At 46.9% G+C, this 21582-nt stretch overlaps 1 protein-coding gene across 2 annotated transcripts in view; it reads left to right on the top strand.

The window, feature by feature from the left end:
* DNAI7 (dynein axonemal intermediate chain 7) overlaps positions 1 to 21582 on the top strand; it is a 342681-nt gene that overhangs the window by 252381 nt on the left and 68718 nt on the right. The gene's annotated exons all lie outside the window — the stretch shown is intronic.

Below are 21582 nucleotides of genomic sequence, written 5' to 3'. Positions count from 1 at the left end.
CCCTGGAGCAAAATGCTTTACTTTTTTGTGGAGGAGGTCCGACAGCCTCCCCCACAGCCTCCACCACCTAGGAGCTAGAATAAAAGAGTGAAGGGGGTCCATTTCGGAGCCTCAGGGACCACCACCTCCCCGGGGCAATGGTTGTTGGGGGGGCTACATGGCCCCCCTCGAGGAGATATTAATGGCCCTGGGCACCACCACCCCCGAGTTGTGTAGATGATCGATCGATACGTAATGTTCAAGGACAGACTATGATCCCCAGTACTGTTATTTGTATGTCAGAATGGAATAAGCGATATACCAAGATGGCGCTCACAAAAACGTGAAAGGTAATCCGAGATGTAAGTCTGTCCTCTCTGTCCATGTAATAGATGTGTATTTTATGAGAGGTGCACGACACAGTGATTGTGTGAGCTAGGCAGTCGGAACACCCGAAAAGCGTCATGAATGAAATAAAATCTTCCCTTAAGTACCATATCGTTGCCTGAGTGGGTGCTTTGTGTTATAATTTTGGACTTATGATATATATATGAAACCTGACGCCCATCAAAAAGCATTTTTTGACTTGGATATATCTTTGGCACCGTTTGGCGAATCTTCCAAAAAAAATTCAAAAACATTATATATATCTCAATACTATGTTTCTCCGACCCCAAAAAAATCCTGGGCACAGACACCAATTTCCTCTCTCCACATTTTATTACAGCATGTCCACCATAACACGTTTTGGCCAAGTGTGGCCTTGTTCACATTACGTTACTAACAATCATTTAAATAGTGGTCAATGGTCATAGAAAACAGACTATCATACTTGTAAGTTCATTCCTGCAAAGCGTACTCAAAATGTCGCAATACATACATGTTCATAAATACATAACTTTATATTATAGACTTGAAATAAGTATTACAATTAATAATTTACTGATCACACAAATCAGTATCTACAGAACTGAGCAACATGTCTGATTAAAATTACTTCCCATTAAAAATCCCATATAAACTGATGTGCAAACTACCCTGTAAATGGATATACTACTACAAAGACCAGTTCTCTCTTATTATACTATATACACACAATTCCGCCCATAATGGGCTAACTCTACTTAGTTAAATTAATCCACAATGGCACTGCAACATGCTCAGTATTGCAGTGACCCATGTATCATTATTGCACAACAGTTTCGTCCATAATGGGCATGGCTTTAGCATAAGACATTGATCAATACAATATCCATTCTATTGCATATCCCTGAGTATAATATTGTTTGTATATTGCACAATCCCATGCCTAATAAAAATAAAAGTAAACATTATCAAACTCATTGCAACTTATAAATAACTCCCCTAATATCAGAATCTCAGAATGTACAAAAGGGAAAGAACTAAACAAATGACCGCCAGCCTCAGTGAATTATCTAAAAACATTATATTATCCTTATTCATGTACTTGCGTAAAAAAACACCGAAACTCAATTTAAATTCATAAAAATACATGGACTGAGTCTCCCAAATTCAACCCATTAGGAGCCTTACAATCTAAGTTTAAATATATCTTATTTCCAATTTCCTGAGTGAGCAGTCCCAGTTACCTCCTCTCATCTGCTTAGGGACTGCATCAAAATGTAATACTTCGGGCAAGGTTGTTGTCATGACACTCATTGAAATGCCTAGCTACTGGATATGTGGAATTTATGTTGGTGATGGCTCTGAAATGTTGGAGAATTCTTTTGTGGACTTGTAATTTGATGCTGCCAACATACCTTAAATCACAGTCACATTTGCTGCATATATTTAGTTTCTCAGTTAAAAAGCCTGTTATTTTTTGCATTCTTTTGAGGAATGGCGTAGTATATTCTGTGGCAACCACGCCCCCGCCATGCACAGTTTTTTCTTCAATAATTTGACTGTTAATGTTTCATTTATATTTGTAATAATGTTTTAGAAGTTATGAGTGCTGTAGTAGCTGGGGTAATTAGCAGTGCATGGCTAGGGCGCGAGTTATTGTTACCTTAGGCTGCAAGTTAAAGTTACTTGAAATAACTAACTATATCTGCTGAATTCTTTGGATTTGGGCGAGTAAATTCAGAACGTAACTGCGAATATATATATATATATATATATATATATATATATATATATATATATATATATATATATCCTACATATATATCCTACTGGCAGTTTGCAGTAGGCAGTTATAGTTAGGACCTAGTTTCTATACATAAAGTGTTTTTTGACTTGCCTATATCTTTGGCACCATTTGACAGATCTTCTCAAAATTGTCAGGTTGGGTTTTGTTGTGCATAGAAAGTTTCTGGATGATCGGAGGCCGAGAGAAAAGGGGGGGTCCAAAAAAGTGTTTCTCCCATGTTCATGTTAATTCCTATAGGCCCCTTAGACACGCCTGCAGCTCGGACGGAATTACACCAAATTTGGCAAAAAGGTAGCTTTTTTCCCTAGATCACCTTTTTTTATTTGGTGTAAATCTGTACAGTAGTTTTTGAGATATTAATGGGAAAAGAAATTTGCATATCCAGGGACGCAGATCCAGGGAGATCTCCTGCTGAGATCTGATTGGCTGCCAACACTTCAAACAAGACGTGTTGGCAGCCATTTTAGGGCTTGGCTTCAGCTGAGTCCCCAAAAAACAAAACAAAAGGAAAAGGGGCAGAAATCCCCCTCCCCCTTTCAAGACTTAATAGTTTTTTTTGTTTTTTTTTAAATCACAGAGAAATCCAAATCTGGATCCACAGATTTCTTAGTGATTTAAAAAACCACGCAGTCTCTCATTTAAAAATGCTTTGGCCCATGGGTGGGCCAGGTCCCAGGGTCATTGCTGGCTAATAATAGGAGGGGGCACATGTGGTCCCCTTTCTAGGTCTTTGGATAGCCCCAGGGACCACCACCACCACCCTCCCGCCGCTATGATGAATAAATAAGCAGGGGCCGCACAGCCCCCTGAACGCCAAGGACCACCACCTCCCCGGGGCTAGATGTAAAATAGTGTCAAGGGGGGTGTAGTGAATCCTATTTAGTTTTAATGGGAATCAGGAGTTAGCTTGGCCTTCTGGCTTGCAGGCCTGTGACCCCCCATCACCCAGTGACTTTTAACCTACTTAGGTTACTCTGTTTTAGCACATATATTTAATAATTTCTTCCAAGATGGCTACCATGTTTATAGTTAGGAAGATGTTTTAGTTTCACGTGATTAGTACCAATCTGTAAAGCCGTCACTGTCAGCGTCAAAGATAAATCAGATACGTAGGTATTCACATTATGTACTTTTGCACTTTTGTGTGGCAGTAACATGATGTAACTTTTCAGGGAATTGTTTATATAATTGCCGCCTCAAGCATGCCTTTTTATCTATTGTTTGGGAACATACCTGCGTCAGGGGTCCTATCGGGTCTGTATAAATACATCTCATGCAGACAAGATAATCAGAGGGATTCCTACCAGATGCCATCAAAGCTATCTATGCTACACATCGCCTTGATGCTGACCCGGTCTTCGTGTCTCCATGGAGTCTGGTCTAGAGACCTCATTCCAAGGTAACGAGGGTTGAGGGGCTCTTCTCACAGAAAGATTAGGTTTAACACACCTAGCTCCCTTTTGTTTAGAGATTAGGTTCATCATGCTATGGTATTAGGGTCTATACCACACCTTCTGTACATTTCATGTATTGAAAGATGGTGGGGGGTCTTTGTATTTACCAATCTAATAGAGACTTCTAGCTGCAGATTGCTTACCTTTGAACTCTGTGGCGTCAGCTTCAAATCTGGAATCTTTTTGCTGAGCAATATCCTGTGCGTGCCATCGGGTGGCATTGTTCGGATCTGCGTGTGTCGTCCGGCTCCGCGTGGCTTCGTTAGGGTCGTTGGAGCAGTCTGTGACATCACGGTCACCTATAAGGGCATTACCTCGGCACGCGTACATCAGTTCTTTTCCTTACACGCAGGTTAAGCACAGGTCCGGGATCGAGCTACCCTTTGCCTTTTTTGGCAAGCCTCTTTTTTGACCCTTTTTTTTTTTCAAATAATATTTTCGTCTGTGCGAGGAGATGTCATCCAGGAAGAAGGGGTTCAAGCCGTGTGGCGCCTATCATCCCGTCATGTCAGTGATGGACCTCCACCAGGTATGTCTCTAGTGCCTGGACAGGGACCATTACTCAAAGTCATGCTCCAACAGCTGGGCAATAGCCGCGAAACCTTTGAGAGAGCGGTCTCTAAAGCTCATGGCGGCCCGGCAGTCGACTTTGGTTGGCGCGACTCCTCGGAGGTCATGGTCCCGCTCAAGGAGGAGGTCACGGGACCGCTTCAGGAGCCCCAAATCCTCTTCTTCCCACTCGAGGTCCTCGGGGCACTCGGGGAAGAGGCACTTGGACTTCGACTTTGCCCATCGGCTGATGAGGTGTCACAGAAACGTCAACTTTCTGAGCATGGTTCCACGGAGCCGTTGACAGGGCTGACTTTGCACCTCTCCCCTCATCCGGAAGCCGGAGCAACCCTGCTTCTACGAAGCCATGTGCCTCATTTTTGAGGGGGCTGACCCTGCGGGTGGTTCCTCTGACCCCGAAGGGATAGCAAGGGCCCCATTGGGATAGATGTCGGTGGCTTTGGCACCGTTGGGGACCCCAGGATCAGATATCTGATCCGAACCAACACAGGATCCACACAGTGGGCCTCCTCAGGCGCTGGGCCCGACGTCACCACTCCCTCCACCTCTAGCACCCACCGGTGGTGGGAGCCCCATCCTCATTCCAGATGATCAGGAATGACGTTGCATGACGCCGATTCTAACCTTGACGGCGCTGACTCAGCCCAGATCAGTGCCTGAGGATGATTTTGATCAGCCAGGCACAGGTGAGGAATGGGAGGGGTCTGAGGACCTTTGGAATATGGATTAGAGGAGCAGCTCTGGTATGAGGAACTACAGGAAGCCAGCGGACTGGATACTTCTCCAGATGCAGGTATGTTTTCACCTCCTTCTGTGGCTATGGAGGAGGGAGCATCATACGCCACAGTGGTCCGTAGAGTGGCTGAGGTCTTGGACATGGAGTTTCCTATGGTGCCGGTCAGGACTAACATCCTGACAGAGGTGCTTCAGCTGGTGGCTGGTACATCAGAGCCGATGTTACCCTTTAATGAAGCCTTACTGATGTCCTGGTGGGGACGAGGCCCAAGCCCAGCACAGGGGCTCCTGTGAATAGGACAATTGGCTGCTACCATTGACCAGCTCCTATTACCCCTAGTTTCCTCACCCAACACCCCACCCTGGAGAATTTGGTGGTCCAAGCCTCCACATCCCTTGGTGCCTCCCCCGGATAGGCAATCCTGGACACTCTGTCCCAAACTGTCAAGAATGGGATAGATGCAGCCAAGTTTACCATTCATTGTGGTTTGGACCTGACCGACTCACTGGGTAGGGTGATTTCCTCGACAGTGGCCCTTCATCGCCACACCTGGCTGAGTACCACTGGCTTTTCAGACGATAGCCAGGCAAATCTGATGGACATGCCCTTCAATGGCTCACAGCTTTTTGGAGAGAAGGCAGTTTCGGCGCTTGAGCGGATCAAGGACTCTTAAGCCACGGCCAAATCCTCGGGCCTCTCGGCACCCACTCGCCAGCAGTCTGCTTATCGCCCCTTTCGAGGCTTCAGGAGGGGCAGGGTACCACCCCAACCACAGGTCAGCCACCATCCTCCAGCTTCACAGCATCCAGTGTGAGGATGAGGTCGTGGTACCTTCAGACCCAGAGGTTCTAGTCAGAGGTTGTCCACCACCCAGCCCCCCTCTTCCGCATTACCCAAACCCTCCTAGTATGGTTCTGCAAGAACATGTTCGTTCAGTTGGAGGGAGGATTCGATTTCATCTTCCTCACTGGTGGTCCATAACATCGGACGAATGGGTCTTGCAGATCATACAGAAGGGCTATTCCCTCCCTCTGTCCCTCCATTGAAAGAACAGCTGATGGAGGATCATTTAATCTTGCTCCATGAGGAAGTTACAGCTCTCTTGCCCAAGGGAGCCATAGAAAGAGTCCTGATGTCAGAAGTAGGCAGAGGTTGTTATTTCTGCTACTTTCTGATTCCAAAGAAGAACAAGGGTCTTCACCCTATCTTGGATTTAAGAGAAGTCAATCTGTTCCTCAAAAAGGAGAAATTCAAGATGCTCTCTCTGGCTCAGGTCTTGTCTGCCTTAAACCAAGGAGACTGAATGGTAGCATTGGACTTGCAGGATGTGTATTTTCACATCCCCATCCTGCCCGCCCACAGTTGTTACTTGCATTTCAAGGTGGGCCACGAGCACTTTCAGTTTACCCTGCTCCCTTTCTGTCTCACAAGTGCCCTTCGGGTGTTCACCAAGGTGCTGGCGGTAGTAGCAGCTCATCTGCGCTTGTTAGGGATTTCAGTCTTCTCATACCTTGACCACTGGCTGTTAAAGGCCCCTATGCCCCAGGCTCTCGTCACCCACCTTCAGACTACGGCGGACCTCCTGCGTTCGATGGGGTTCAGTATAATTATGCCGAAGTCACACCTGACTCCCTCTCAGAAGCTCCTTTTCATCTGAGCTTTTCTGAATACAGTGCAGTTTTGAGTTTATCCTCCCGAGCAGTGAGTCCAGGATATGATACCGATGTTTCAGCTCTATCCTGGATTTCGGTGAGACAGACTCTGAGGCTGTTGCAACTCATGGCTTCCTGCAACCTGTTACACAAACATGCTAGATGGCATATGAGGGCTCTGCAGTGGAACCTGAAGTTCCAATGGGCGCAGCATCATGGAAATCTTACTGTCACGGTTCAGATTTCTGAGGGAACTGCAAAAGACCTGCAGTGGTGGTTAGTGAACTGTGATTGGGTTAGAGGCAGACTCCTCTCCCTTCCCCAGCCAGATCTCACAGTAGTGACAGATGCATCACTTCTGGGATGGGGCAGCCATCTGGGCGAGGTGGAGAACAGAGGCCCCTGGTCTCCGGCGGAATCGGGACTCCATATCAACTTGTTGGAGCTCTGGACGATCCGACTGACATTGAAAGCATTTCTTCCTGTTGTTCTTGGACAACACCACCGTAATGTGGTACTGCAACAAGCACGGTGGTGTGGGGTCGTGGACCCTTTGTCAAGAGGCTCTGCATCTCTGGACATGGCTGGAACAGCAGGGCATAACCCTGGTGGTTCAATACCTGGGGGGTTCTCTGAACGCCAGGGTGGACGAACTCAGCCATCGATGCCTTGTGGATCACGAATGGTATCTCCATCCGGAGGTGGCGCAAGGACTCTTCAGCAGAGGGGAGAGCCTTGATTAGATCTGTTTGCCTCCTCAAAGAACGTGCAATGTCAGCAGTTTTGCACGTTGGCGTTTCCAAGGTGCCAATCACTCAGCAATGCTTTTCGTCGCAAGTGGTGTTCAGGCCTCCTGTACACTTTTCCGCCACTACCACTCCTGCCCAGAGTTCTCAAGAAGGTCAAGAACAACCAGGCCCAAGTCATTCTAGTGGCCCCAGATTGGGCACAGAAAGTCTGGTATCCCATGCTTCTCAAAATGAGCATCAATCCTGCGATCAGACTGCCCCTTTGGGAGGATCTTCTGTCGCAGCAGCAGGGGAGGGTTCTCCACCTGAGCCTGTCAACTCTGTGCCTTCATGCGTGGCGATTGAGCAGCGGCAGTTGGTGGCTTTTGACCTTTCTCCCAAAGTCTGTGAAGTTATTTTGGCAGCCAGGCGTCCCCACACTAAATTGATATACGCCTGCCTTTGGAAGCGCTTTGTATGTTATTGTACAGAAAGGTCTTTTGATTCTTTCTGCCTCTCTTTCTGATATTCTTCTCTTCATTCTTTCCCTTGCCCAGCAGGGTTCTGCTTTGGGGACTCTCAAAGGCTATATTTCTGCCTTATTGACATTTCGTTGGCTGCATGATCAGCCTTCTCTGTTTAAATTCCCCATTGTACATAGATTCATCAAAGGGCTTGTACATAAGGGTCCCCCTACGCCCTTTGTTATGCCCCAATGGGACATAAATCTGGTCCTCATATTTAAGATGTGTGCTCCCTTCGAGCCTTTGCACAGCTGTCCTCTCCGGCGGTTCACCATCAAGACAGCCTTCTTAGTGGCAATTACATCTGCCAGTAGGGTGAGTGAGATGCAAGCTCTGTCATCAAAGCCACCATATCTCACTATCTATCCAGACAAGGTGGTAGTTAGAACTCGTGCCTCTTTCCTCCCCCAAGGTGGTGACCCCATTTCATCTGAGTCAGAACATTACCCTGCCCCCGTGCTTAATTTGTAAATGAAAAGGTTCTGGTGCCCAAAGCCCTCCTCTTAAATATGCAGCTGCTGCAATTAAGTGTGCAAGCACAGGATACTGAGGCGGCGTAATCCAGACACCATCTCGGGCCTCTTCAATCCATCTAAAGCCACTCCCTGCCCCTTCAGCTAACTCTTGCAGCTTTCTCCCTTTGTGACGCTTTTTCGTTTTTCCCTTCCTCCGTCTTTCCCATATGTGTCTTTTGCTCGCAGCAAATGGTTGAGGAAAAAGAATAAGCACCGGCCCTCAAAAATAAGTGCCGGTGCTCAGCACCGGAAACAACAAGCACAAATTAAGCACTGCCCTGCCCACCTTCTTTGCTCCACCGCATCCCTTTAAAGAAGAGGAGCAACTCCATCGACTGGACCCACAAAGAGCATTGCTGTTCTACCTTGAATGCACAAAAGAGTTCCGGGTGGAAGACCAACTCTTTGTGGGGTACGTTGGAGCAAAGAAGGGTCGGGCAGTGAAGAAGTGAACCATTTCGCACTGGGTTGTTCTCTGCATCAAGATCTGCTACACATTGGCCAAGAAGCAGCCTCCTGAGGGCTTGTGAACTCATTCTGCCAGGGGTAAATCTGCTACCACAGCGCTAGCTTGGGGCGTTCCAGTCCTGGAGATCTGTCAGGCGGCAACGTGGGCATCTTTGCACATGTTTGCAAAACATTACTACCTGGACAGTCAGGTACGAAGAGACGGGAACTTTGACCGTTCAGTCCTACAGGACTTTTTCGTGTAAGGAGAAGTATCTGCAGCCCACTGCCAGGAGGTTATGGCTTGGGTATCTATTCAAAGGTAAGGAATCGGCAGCTCGAATTCTCTATCAGATGAACAAGTTATTTACCTTTGGTTACGCATTACAGGGAGTGCAGAATTATTAGGCAAATGAGTATTTTGACCACATCATCCTCTTTATGCATGTTGTCTTACTCCAAGCTGTATAGGCTCGAAAGCCTACTACCAATTAAGCATATTAGGTGATGTGCATCTCTGTAATGAGAAGGGGTGTGGTCTAATGACATCAACACCCTATATCAGGTGTGCATAATTATTAGGCAACTTCCTTTCCTTTGGCAAAATGGGTCAAAAGAAGGACTTGACAGGCTCAGAAAAGTCAAAAATAGTGAGATATCTTGCAGAGGGATGCAGAACTCTTAAAATTGCAAAGCTTCTGAAGCGTGATCATCGAACAATCAAGCGTTTCATTCAAAATAGTCAACAGGGTCGCAAGAAGCGTGTGGAAAAACCAAGGCACAAAATAACTGCCCATGAACTGAGAAAAGTCAAGCGTGCAGCTGCCACGATGCCACTTGCCACCAGTTTGGCCATATTTCAGAGCTGCAACATCACTGGAGTGCCCAAAAGCACAAGGTGTGCAATACTCAGAGACATGGCCAAGGTAAGAAAGGCTGAAAGACGACCACCACTGAACAAGACACACAAGCTGAAACGTCAAGACTGGGCCAAGAAATATCTCAAGACTGATTTTTCTAAGGTTTTATGGACTGATGAAATGAGAGTGAGTCTTGATGGGCCAGATGGATGGGCCCGTGGCTGGATTGGTAAAGGGCAGAGAGCTCCAGTCCGACTCAGACGCCAGCAAGGTGGAGGTGGAGTACTGGTTTGGGCTGGTATCATCAAAGATGAGCTTGTGGGGCCTTTTCGGGTTGAGGATGGAGTCAAGCTCAACTCCCAGTCCTACTGCCAGTTCCTGGAAGACACCTTCTTCAAGCAGTGGTACAGGAAGAAGTCTGCATCCTTCAAGAAAAACATGGTTTTCATGCAGGACAATGCTCCATCACGCGCGTCCAAGTACTCCACAGCGTGGCTGGCAAGAAAGGGTATACAAGAAGGAAATCTAATGACATGGCCTCCTTGTTCACCTGATCTGAACCCCATTGAGAACCTGTGGTCCATCATCAAATGTGAGATTTACAAGGAGGGAAAACAGTACACCTCTCTGAACAGTGTCTGGGAGGCTGTGGTTGCTGCTGCACGCAATGTTGATGGTGAACAGATCAAAACACTGACAGAATCCATGGATGGCAGGCTTTTGAGTGTCCTTGCAAAGAAAGGTGGCTATATTGGTCACTGATTTGTTTTTGTTTTGTTTTTGAATGTCAGAAATGTATATTTGTGAATGTTGAGATGTTATATTGGTTTCACTGGTAATAATAAATAATTGAAATGGGTATATATATTTTTTTGTTAAGTTGCCTAATAATTATGCACAGTAATAGTCACCTGCACACACAGATATCCCCCTAACATAGCTAAAACTACAAACAAACTAAAAACTACTTCCAAAAATATTCAGCTTTGATATTAATGAGTTTTTTGGGTTCATTGAGAACATGGTTGTTGTTCAATAATAAAATTAATCCTCAAAAATACAACTTGCCTAATAATTCTGCACTCCCTGTATATGGTAGAGACTCTAGCTGCAGATTCCTTACACCCACCCATGCCACCCCGCTCTGCGGATATGTCTAGTAGGGTTAGGGTTTATCCCTTTCAGGGCCCTAGTTTTGCACAGACAAAATGTTGGTCCTATCCATGACTGCGCTTCTTGTGTGGAGGTTTTGTGGATAAAAGAACTGACGTACACGCGCCTGGGTGGTGCTTTTTTAGGCGACTGTGATGTCACAGACGGCTCCAATGGCACTGGCAAAGCCACCTGGAGCCAGACAATGCACGTGGATCCGAACAATGCCACCCAACGGCGCGTGCAGGGTATTGCTCAGGGAAAAGATTCCGGATTCGAAGCTGACTCCAGGGAATTCAAAGTTAAGGAATATGCAGCTAGATAGAGTCTCTACCAGATAATGCGTTACCGAAGATAAGTAACTTGTTTTTCTGTTCCGTACATTATTCATTATCCTAATCATTGCAGCTCATGCAGTTTATCGTAGATTGTAGTCTTGTTAATAAAACCTATTGAAAACTTCACTGCATTTCTTTCATTGACGGTGTATGACTGAGACATGTTATTCATGTGAGAAAGGGGTAATCTCCATTTAACCACGGCCTCCCTGAGGTGTCGCACTCTTGAGTCCATGCGTAAAGGCTGCCACAGATCACCTTTTACTGTTTGGGTTTTTGGTGAGGTACTGTTTGTGACCCGGGAGGGTTAGGACGACAGTTGTGACTTGTTGTAGGACTGGCCTAGTCACCTATAAACATAAGTACTGTCATGCTTAAACCAGCAGTCTTGCCTAAAGCAAGAGTCAAACTACGACAGGGGGTTCAGCAGACCCCACCACCCCCCTCACATGCCCTGAGGACCACCACCTCCCCAGGGCAGCATATATAAAAAAATAAGGGGGTTCTGCAAACCCTCCCTGCCCCCACCCCCAGGGACTGCTAGCTCCCTGGGGCTACAAAATGATTTACAGAGGGGGTTCACGCAGGCCACAGGGACCACCACCTCTCTGTAGCAAAAAAAAACAAAAAAACATGGAGCGGGCCCTCTTGGAACCATACATGGCTCTGGGGACCGTCAGCACTCAGGGCCGGTTCCTGCTACCTCTATAGATGCCCACCCTTGGGAGGTAGCTGTTTGCTTTTGCTTGGTAGGAGCTGACAGCTCTGGCTGAGCAAAAGCAAACACTCAGATTTCAGCAAGCGTGAGCTTTAAAAATGCTCCCACTTGCCAAATGTGGAGTTTTCATCTCTTTCCCTGCCCACAAACATGCAGGCAGGGGAAGAGATGAAAACAGTGCTCCTGCACACAGGGAACTGCTATTTGCAGCAGCTTCCCGTATTCCCCATAAATCTATATTGTGTGCCCTATGTACATGTGGCTTGGCCCCGGGGAGGTGGTGCTCCCTGGAGGGTCCTTGTGGCCTCCTATAAATTATTTAAAAATAGCCCCTGGAAGGTGGTGGTCCCTGGGGCCTGGTGGGGGGGGGGGGGGGGGGTCCGTGCATCCCCCATATACTTTTTTACTGTTGTCCCTGGGAGGTGGAAGTCCCCAGGACCTGGCGGCTCTGAACCCCGTCTAAAGTTGATTATGTAGCCCCATAGAGGTGGTGGTCCCTGAGGGTTGGGGGGGGGGTCCATGCGGCTTCCCCGTTTGTTTTTAAATGTTGTTCTAGGGAGGTAGTGGTCCCTGTGACCCAGAGGGGGTCTGCACAGCCCCCCTAAGTTTTTTTTAATTGTTTTTTTATGTGGCCCCAGGGAGGTCTGTGTGCCCCATATATTTTTTTTAATGTTGTCCCATGATGTGGTGGCCCCTGGGACCTAGAGTGGGTCAGTGCTCCCCTCCCAGGTTTTTAATTTTATTACGTAGGCCCCTGGAGGTGGAGGTCCCTGGGGCCCATAAACAGTCAGTGCAACCCCCTCCATATGTTTTAATAATGTTGCTTTTTTAATATTATGTAGTCCCAGGGAGGTGGTGGTCACTGGGGCCCGAGGAGGGGGGTTCACGAGGCCCCCCCAATTTTTTATTTATAAGGTAGCCCTTGGGAGGTGGTGGTCTCCGGGGCCCGTGCGCCCCCTGTAGGAGGCTGGACTGGCTTGTAGTGAGTACCTAGGGGTACTTGCACCTTGCACCAGGCCCAGTTATCCCTTATTAGTGTATAGGGTGTCTAGCAGCTTAGGCTGATAGATAATGGTAGCTTAGCAGAGCAGCTTAGGCTGAACTAGGAGATGTGTGAAGCTACTACAGTACCACTTAGTGTCATATGCACAATATCATAAGAAAACACAATACACAGTTATACTAAAAATAAAGGTACTTTATTTTTATGACAATATGCCAAAGTATCTTAGAGTGTACCCTCAGTGAGAGGATAGGAAATATACACAAGATATATATACACAATAGCAAAAATATGCAGTATAGTCTTAGAAAACAGTGCAAACAATGTATAGTTACAATAGGATGCAATGGGGAAACATAGGGATAGGGGCAACACAAACCATATACTCCAAAAGTGGAATGCGAACCACGAATGGACCCCAAACCTATGTGACCTTGTAGAGGGTCGCTGGGACTATTAGAAAATAGTGAGAGTTAGAAAAATAACCCTCCCCAAGACCCTGAAAAGTGAGTGCAAAGTGCACTAAAGTTCCCCTAAGGATAAAGAAGTCGTGTTAGAGGAATAATGCAGGAAAGACACAAACCAACAATGCAACAACGCTGGATTTCCAATCTGGGGTACCTGTGGAACAAGGGGACCAAGTCCAAAAGTCACAAGCAAGTCGGAGATGGGCAGATGCCCAGGAAATGCCAGCTGCGGGTGCAAAGAAGCTTCTACTGGACAGAAGAAGCTGCGGTTTCTGCAGGAACGCAAAGGGCTAGAGACTTCCCCTTTGGAGGACGGATCCCTCTCGCCTTGTAGAGTCGTGCAGAAGTGTTTTCCCGCCGAAAGAACGCCAACAAGCCTTGCTAGCTGCAAATCGTGCGGTTAGCGTTTTTGGACGCTGCTGTGGCCCAGGAGGGGCCAGGAGGTCGCAAATTGGACCAGGAGGTAGAGGGGACGTCGAGCAAGACAAGGAGCCCTCTTAGCAGCAGGTAGCACCCGGAGAAGTGCCAGAAACAGGCACTACGAGGATGCGTGAAACGGTGCTCACCCGAAGTTACACAAAGGAGTCCCACGTCGCCGGAGACCAACTTAGAAAGTCGTGCAATGCAGGTTAGAGTGCCGTGGACCCAGGCTTGGCTGTGCACAAAGGATTTCCGCCGGAAGTGCACAGGGGCCGGAGTAGCTGCAAAAGTCGCGGTTCCCAGCAATGCAGTCTAGCGAGGTGAGGCAAGGACTTACCTCCACCAAACTTGGACTGAAGAGTCACTGGACTGTGGGAGTCACTTGGACAGAGTTGCTGGATTCGAGGGACCTCGCTCGTCGTGCTGAGAGGAGACCCAAGGGACCGGTAATACAGCTTTTTGGTGCCTGCGGTTGCAGGGGGAAGATTCCGTCGACCCACGGGAGATTTCTTCGGAGCTTCTAGTGCAGAGAGGAGGCAGACTACCCCCACAGCATGCACCACCAGGAAAACAGTCGAGAAGGCGGCAGGATCAGCGTTACAGAGTTGCAGTAGTCGTCTTTGCTACTTTGTTGCAGTGTTGCAGGCTTCCAGCGCGGTCAGCAGTCGATTCCTTGGCAGAAGGTGAAGAGAGAGATGCAGAGGAACTCGGATGAGCTCTTGCATTCGTTATCTAAAGTTTCCCCAGAGACAGAGACCCTAAATAGCCAGAAAAGAGGGTTTGGCTACTTAGGATAGAGTATAGGCTACTAACACCTGAAGGAGCCTATCAGAAGGAGTCTCTGACGTCACCTGGTGGCACTGGCCACTCAGAGCAGTCCAGTGTGCCAGCAGCACCTCTGTTTCCAAGATGGCAGAGGTCTGGAGCACACTGGAGGAGCTCTGGACACCTCCCAGGGGAGGTGCAGGTCAGGGGAGTGGTCACTCCCCTTTCCTTTGTCTAGTTTCGCGCCAGAGCAGGGCTAAGGGGTCCCCTGAACCGGTGTAGACTGGCTTATGCAGAATTTGGCACATCTGTGCCCAAGAAAGCATTTCCAGAGGCTGGGGGAGGCTACTCCTCCCCTGCCTTCACACCATTTTCCACAGGGAGAGGGTGTAACACCCTCTCTCAGAGGAAGTCCTTTGTTCTGCCATCCTGGGCCAGGCCTGGCTGGACCCCAGGAGGGCAGCTGCCTGTCTGAGGGGTTGGCAGCAGCAGCAGCTGCAGTGAAACCCCAGGAAGGGCAGTTTGGCAGTACCAGGGTCTGTGCTACAGACCACTGGGATCATGGGATTGTGCCAACTATGCCAGGATGGTATAGAGGGGGCAATTCCATGATCATAGACATGTTACATGGCCATATTCGGAGTTACCATTGTGAAGCTACATATAGGTAGTGACCTATATGTAGTGCACACGTGTAATGGTGTCCCCGCACTCACAAAGTCCGGTAAATTGGCCCTGAACAATGTGGGGGCACCTTGGCTAGTGCCAGGGTGCCCTCACACTAAGTAACTTTGCACCTAACCTTTACCAGGTAAAGGTTAGACATATAGGTGACTTATAAGTTACTTAAGTGCAGTGTAAAATGGCTGTGAAATAACGTGGATGTTATTTCACTCAGGCTGCAGTGGCAGGCCTGTGTAAGAATTGTCAGAGCTCCCTATGGGTGGCAAAAGAAATGCTGGAGCCCATAGGGATCTCCTGGAACCCCAATACCCTGGGTACCTTAGTACCATATACTAGGGAATTATAAGGGTGTTCCAGTAAGCCAATGTAAATTGGTAAATTGGTCACTAGCCTGTTAGTGACAATTTGGAAAGAAATGAGAGAGCATAACCACTGAGGTTCTGATTAGCAGAGCCTCAGTGAGACAGTTAGTCACTACACAGGTAACACATTCAGGCACACTTATGAGCACTGGGGCCCTGGGTTACCAGGGTCCCAGTGACACATACAACTAAAACAACATATATACAGTGAAAAATGGGGGTAACATGCCAGGCAAGATGGTACTTTCCTACACAACCCCCCCCAAACGAAGGACAATAAGACTAGCCATGACCTGATGAGTCTTCATTGTCTAAGTGGAAATATCTGGAGAGTCCATCTGCATTGGAGTGGCTACTCCCAGGCCTATGTTCCACTGTATAGTCCATTCCCTGTAGGGATATGGACCACCTCAACAATTTAGGATTTTCACCTTTCATTTGTTTTAGCCAAAGTAGAGGTTTGTGGTCTGTCTGAACAATGAAGTGAGTGCCAAACAGGTATGGCCTCAACTTCTTCAAGCCCAGACCACAGCAAAGGCCTCCCTCTCTATGGCAGACCAACACTTTTCTCTAGGGGTCAACCTCCTACTAATAAAAGCAACAGGTTGATCCTGGCCCTCAGAATTAAGTTGTGATAGGACTGCCCCTACTCCTAATTCAGATGCATCAGTTTGGACATAGAATTTTTTAGAGTAACAAGGGCTTTTCAGGACAGGTGCAGAGCACATGGCCTGCTTCAGCTCCTCAAAAGCTTTCTGACAGTTTGCTGTCCATAATACATTTTTAGGCATTTTCTTGGATGTGAGGTCATTAAGAGGGGCTGCAATGGAGCCATAGTTCTTAATGAACCTCCTGTAATACCCAGTGAGGCCTAGGAAGGCTCTCACCTGAGTCTGAGTGGTAGGGGGAACCCAATCAATAATTGTTTGGATTTTCCCCTGAAGTGGTGCAATCTGTTCCCCACCAACAAGGTGTCCCAGATAAACCACTTTACCCTGCCCTATCTGGCACTTTGAAGCCTTGATAGTGAGGCCTGCCTTTTGCAGGGCCTCCAAAACTTTCCATAGGTGGACCAGGTGATCATCCCAGCTGGAGCTAAAGACAGCTATATTGTCCAAATATGCTGCACTGAAAGCTTCCAGCCCTTGCAGGACTGTGTTCACCAACCTCTGAAAAGTGGCAGGTGCATTTTTCAATCCAAAAGGCATTACAGTAAACTGGTAATGGCCCCCAATGGTTGAAAATGCAGTTTTAGGTTTAGCATCTTCTGACAATTTGATCTGCCAATACCCTGCAGTCAAATCAAAAGTGCTTAGATACTTGGCAGATGCCAGTGTATCTATGAGCTCATCTGCCCTGGGTATAGGGTGAGCATCAGTTTTGGTTACCAGGTTGAGACCACTATAGTCTACACAAAACCGCATTTCCTTCTTTCCATCTTTGGAATGGGGTTTTGGTACAAGTACCACAGGAGAAGCCCATGGACTTTCAGAGTGCTCAACCACTCCTAGTTCTAACATTTTCTGCACCTCTTGCTTTATGCAGTCCCTGACATGGTCAGGCTGCCTATAGATCTTACTTTTGACAGGTAAACTGTCTCCAGTATCTATAGTGTGCTCACACCAAGAAGTGGTACCTGGCACAGTAGAGAAGAGTTCAGAGAATTGATCTAGGAGATTTATGCAATGGTCTTTCTGCTCAGCAGTAAGACAATCAGCCAAAACTACACCTTCCACAAGATCATCTTGTTCTGTGGAAGAGAAGAGATCAGGTAGAGGATCACTGTCTTCTTCCTGTCCCTCATCAGTTGCCATGAGCAGGGTGAGATCAGCCCTGTCATAGTAGGGTTTCAGGCGGTTTACATGGAGTACCCTAAGGGGACTCCTTGCAGTGCCTAAGTCAACTAAATAGGTGACTTCACCCTTTTTCTCAACAATTGTGTGGTGTCCACTCCATTTATCTTGGAGTGCTCTTGGGGCCACAGGCTCCAAGACCCACACTTTCTGCCCTGGTTTGTACTGAACCAAAACAGCCTTCTGATCATGCCATTGCTTCTGGAGCTCTTGGCTGGCCTGAAGGTTTTTGCTGGCCTTTTTCATGTACTCAGCCATCCTTGATCTGAGGCCAAGTACATAATCCACAATATCCTGCTTAGGAGCTTTTAAAGGTTGTTCCCAACCCTCCTTTACAAGTGTGAGTGGACCCCTAACAGGGTGTCCAAAAAGAAGTTCAAAGGGGCTGAAGCCCACTCCTTTCTGGGGTACCTCCCTGTAGGCAAAAAGGAGGCATGGTAACAGGATATCCCATCTCCTGCGGAGTTTTTCAGGGAGACCCATAATCATGCCTTTGAGAGTTTTATTAAATCTCTCCACCAGTCCATTTGTTTGTGGATGATAGGGTGTAGTGAACTTGTAAGTTACACCACACTCCTTCCACATGGCCTTTAAGTATGCAGACATGAAATTGCTTCCTCTGTCTGATACTACTTCCTTTGGGAAGCCCACCCTAGAAAATATTCCCAGGAGGGCCTTTGCCACTGCAGGTGCTGTAGTGGTCCTTAAAGGAATTGCTTCAGGGTATCTTGTGGCATGGTCCACTACCACCAAGATAAACCTATTGCCTGAAGCAGTAGGAGGGTCAAGGGGGCCAACTATGTCAACCCCTACCCTTTCAAAGGGAACCCCAACCACAGGCAATGGAATAAGGGGTGCCTTTGGTGTGCCACCTGTTTTGCCACTGGCTTGACAGGTTTCACAGGACTTACAAAAATCTTTTGTGTCCTCAGACATCCTAGGCCAATGAAACAAGGGAACAAGTCTGTCCCAAGTTTTCATTTGTCCCAGATGCCCAGCTAGGGGAATGTCGTGGGCAAGAGTTAGGAGGAACTTTCTGTACTCCTGAGGAATCACTAATCTCCTGGTAGCTCCAGGTTTAGGATCCCTATGCTCAGTGTACAAGAGGTTGTCCTCCCAGTAAACTCTGTGAGAGTCACTGACATCCCCATTAGCCTGTTTGACAGCTTGCTGTCTTAGACCCTCTAATGTGGGACAGGTTTGCTGTGCCACACTCAGCTCCTCCCTGGCAGGCCCCCCTTCACCCAAAAGCCCAGCAGTGTCTGCTTCCAGCTCCTCTGGTGTAGGTTCTGCACAGGGAGGGAATTCTTCTTCCTCAGAAGTTGAATCCACTGTAGAGGGAGAGATAGTAGGAAGTGGTTTGCTTCTACTAGCCCTAGCTTTAGGGAGCACTTGGTCCATTGTTCCAGGATCCAAGCTTCCCTGTCCTTTTTGCTTTTTGGCCTGAGCCCTTGTCAAAGCAAAAATATGCCCTGGGATGCCCAGCATTGCTGCATGGGCCTCCAACTCCACATCTGACCAAGCTGATGTCTCCAAATCATTTCCTAGTAGACAGTCTACAGGTAAATCTGTGGCTACCACAACTTTCTTTGGACCAGTAACCCCCCCCCAGTTGAGATTAACAACAGCCATGGGGTGGCTAAGTGTGTTGTTGTGAGCATCGGTTACATGGTACTGGTAACCAAGTAGGTGTTGTTCAGGGTGGACCAGTTTCTCTATGACCATAGTCACACTGGCTCCAGTGTCCCTGTAGGCCTGAACCTCAACACCATTTATTAGGGGTAGCTGCTTGTACTTATCCATATTAAGGGGACAACCAACTAAGGTGGCTAAATCAATAGCCCCCTCAGAGACTAACACAGCCTCTGTGGCCTCCCTAACAAGGCCAACCCCAACTAAGTTACCAATAGTGAGCCCAGCTACTCCCTTGGATTGGCTATTAGTAGGTTTGCTCCCACCACCACTGCTATTAGTAGGGACACTAGGGGTAGCAGTAGGGGTTGTAGTGGTAGGAGGCTTGGTGCTTTTCTTTGGACAACTGGGATCTGTTGTCCAATGGCCTTTTACTTTACATAAATAGCACCATGGTTTCTTTTCTTTGTTTTGATTAAAGGAGGATTTGGACCCACCACCCCCACCAGAGTGTTTTTGTGGGCCTGATGAAGACTCATTTTTAGATTTGTCCCCACCCTTGTCAGAAGACTTACCATCCTTTTTTTTGTTGCCATCTTTGTCACCCCCTGTATGAACTTTTCTGTTCACCCTTGTTCTGACCCATTTGTCTGCCTTCTTTCCCAATTCTTGGGGAGAGGTCAGATCAGAGTCCACCAAGTACTGGTGCAACAAATCAGACACACAATTATTAAGAATATGCTCTCTCAGGATCAAGTTATACAGGCTGTCATAATCAGTAACTTTACTGCCATGTAACCACCCCTCCAAGGCCTTCACTGAATGGTCAATGAAATCAACCCAGTCTTGTGAAGACTCCTTTTTGGTCTCTCTGAACTTTATCCTGTATTGTTCAGTGGTTAAGCCATAACCATCCAGGAGTGCATTCTTAAGAACTGTAAAATTATTGGCATCACTTTCTTTCACAGTAAGGAGCCTATCCCTACCTTTTCCACTAAATGATAGCCATAGGATAGCAGCCCACTGCCTTTGAGGGACATCCTGTACAACACAGGCCCTCTCAAGTGCAGCAAACCACTTGTTAATGTCATCCCCCTCCTTATAAGGGGGAACTATCTTGTGCAGATTCCTGGAATCATGCTCTTTTGCAGGATGACTATGGGGAATACTGCTGCTGCCACCATGGGTTTCTAAACCCAGTTTCTGTCTCTCCTTCTCTACTTCTAAAGTCTGTCTATCCAAATCCAGCTGTTGCTTCTTGAGCTTCAGTCTGGTTTGTTCCACTCTCAATCTATTGAGCTCCCTTTCTAACAATCTGTCATCAGGGTGGGTGGGAGGGACATGCCTTGAAACAGAAGTATGGTGAGAATGGACAGAAGGAGACCTGTCCCTTACAGAGGGCACCCTAACAGCTTGGCTAACAGAAACATCAGTACCACTGTGGTGTGAATAAATGCTTTTGCTATGATGTGAGACAACACTATTTGTATGGTGTGGCTCTTCATTATTACCAACTATGCTAGACTGTCTAGTAATGGGCAGGCTAGGAAGTTTCTTTCCTGAATCTTTTCCTGGGGGAGTCCCTGGATCAGATTGGAAACCATTAGCTACTTTTTCAACAGATGGGGCACTTCTAGCCTTATCCTGTTCTCTAAGCATGTTAAGTAACAATTCCAAGGAAGGATTCTTCCCTACACTCAAACCTCTCTCTATGCAGAGACTCCTTGCTCCTTTCCAGCTAAGGTGATCATATGCAAGTTTGGACAGATCCACATTTTGGCCTGTGCCAGACATTTTTAGAGAGAGTTAAAGTGATAGCAAAAGATAAAAAGTTTGTCAGAGCTTTTAGAAAGACAGAGAAAAAAACTTTTAAAACTTTTTAGAACTTTTTAGAAAGTTAGAAGTACTTTTCAGCACTTAGAAAAGAGTGAAAAGAGGAAATGCAAAACTTTTTGGCTATGTGTATATACACTGAACTTGTTTTGTATATTTTTCTCTTATGAAAAGTACAATGACAAGAGTGGTAAGTAGTCTCAAAGCACTTATCCCACCACTGCACAACCAATGTAGGAGGCTGGACTGTCTTGTAGTGAGTACCTAGGGGTACTTGCACCTTGCACCAGGCCCAGTTATCCCTTATTAGTGTATAGGGTGTCTAACAGCTTAGGCTGATAGATAATGGTAGCTTAGCAGAGCAGCTTAGGCTGAACTAGGAGACGTGTGAAGCTACTACAGTACCACTTAGTGTCATATGCACAATATCATAAGAAAACACAATACACAGTTATACTAAAAATAAAGGTACTTTATTTTTATGACAATATGCCAAAGTATCTTAGAGTGTACCCTCAGTGAGAGGTTAGGAAATATACACAAGATATATATACACAATAGCAAAAATATGCAGTATAGTCTTAGAAAACAGTGCAAACAATGTATAGTTACAATAGGATGCAATGGGGAAACATAGGGATAGGGGCAACACAAACCATATACTCAAAGTCAAAGTCAAAGAAGTCTTTATTCGATATTTCATCATAAAAGACATGC

Source organism: Pleurodeles waltl, chromosome 4_1 (genome assembly GCF_031143425.1).
Source record: "Pleurodeles waltl isolate 20211129_DDA chromosome 4_1, aPleWal1.hap1.20221129, whole genome shotgun sequence".
NCBI classification, from domain to species: domain Eukaryota; kingdom Metazoa; phylum Chordata; class Amphibia; order Caudata; family Salamandridae; genus Pleurodeles; species Pleurodeles waltl.
The sequence above is the reverse complement of the archived record's forward strand: the minus strand, read 5'-3'. Positions and strand labels throughout refer to the sequence as shown.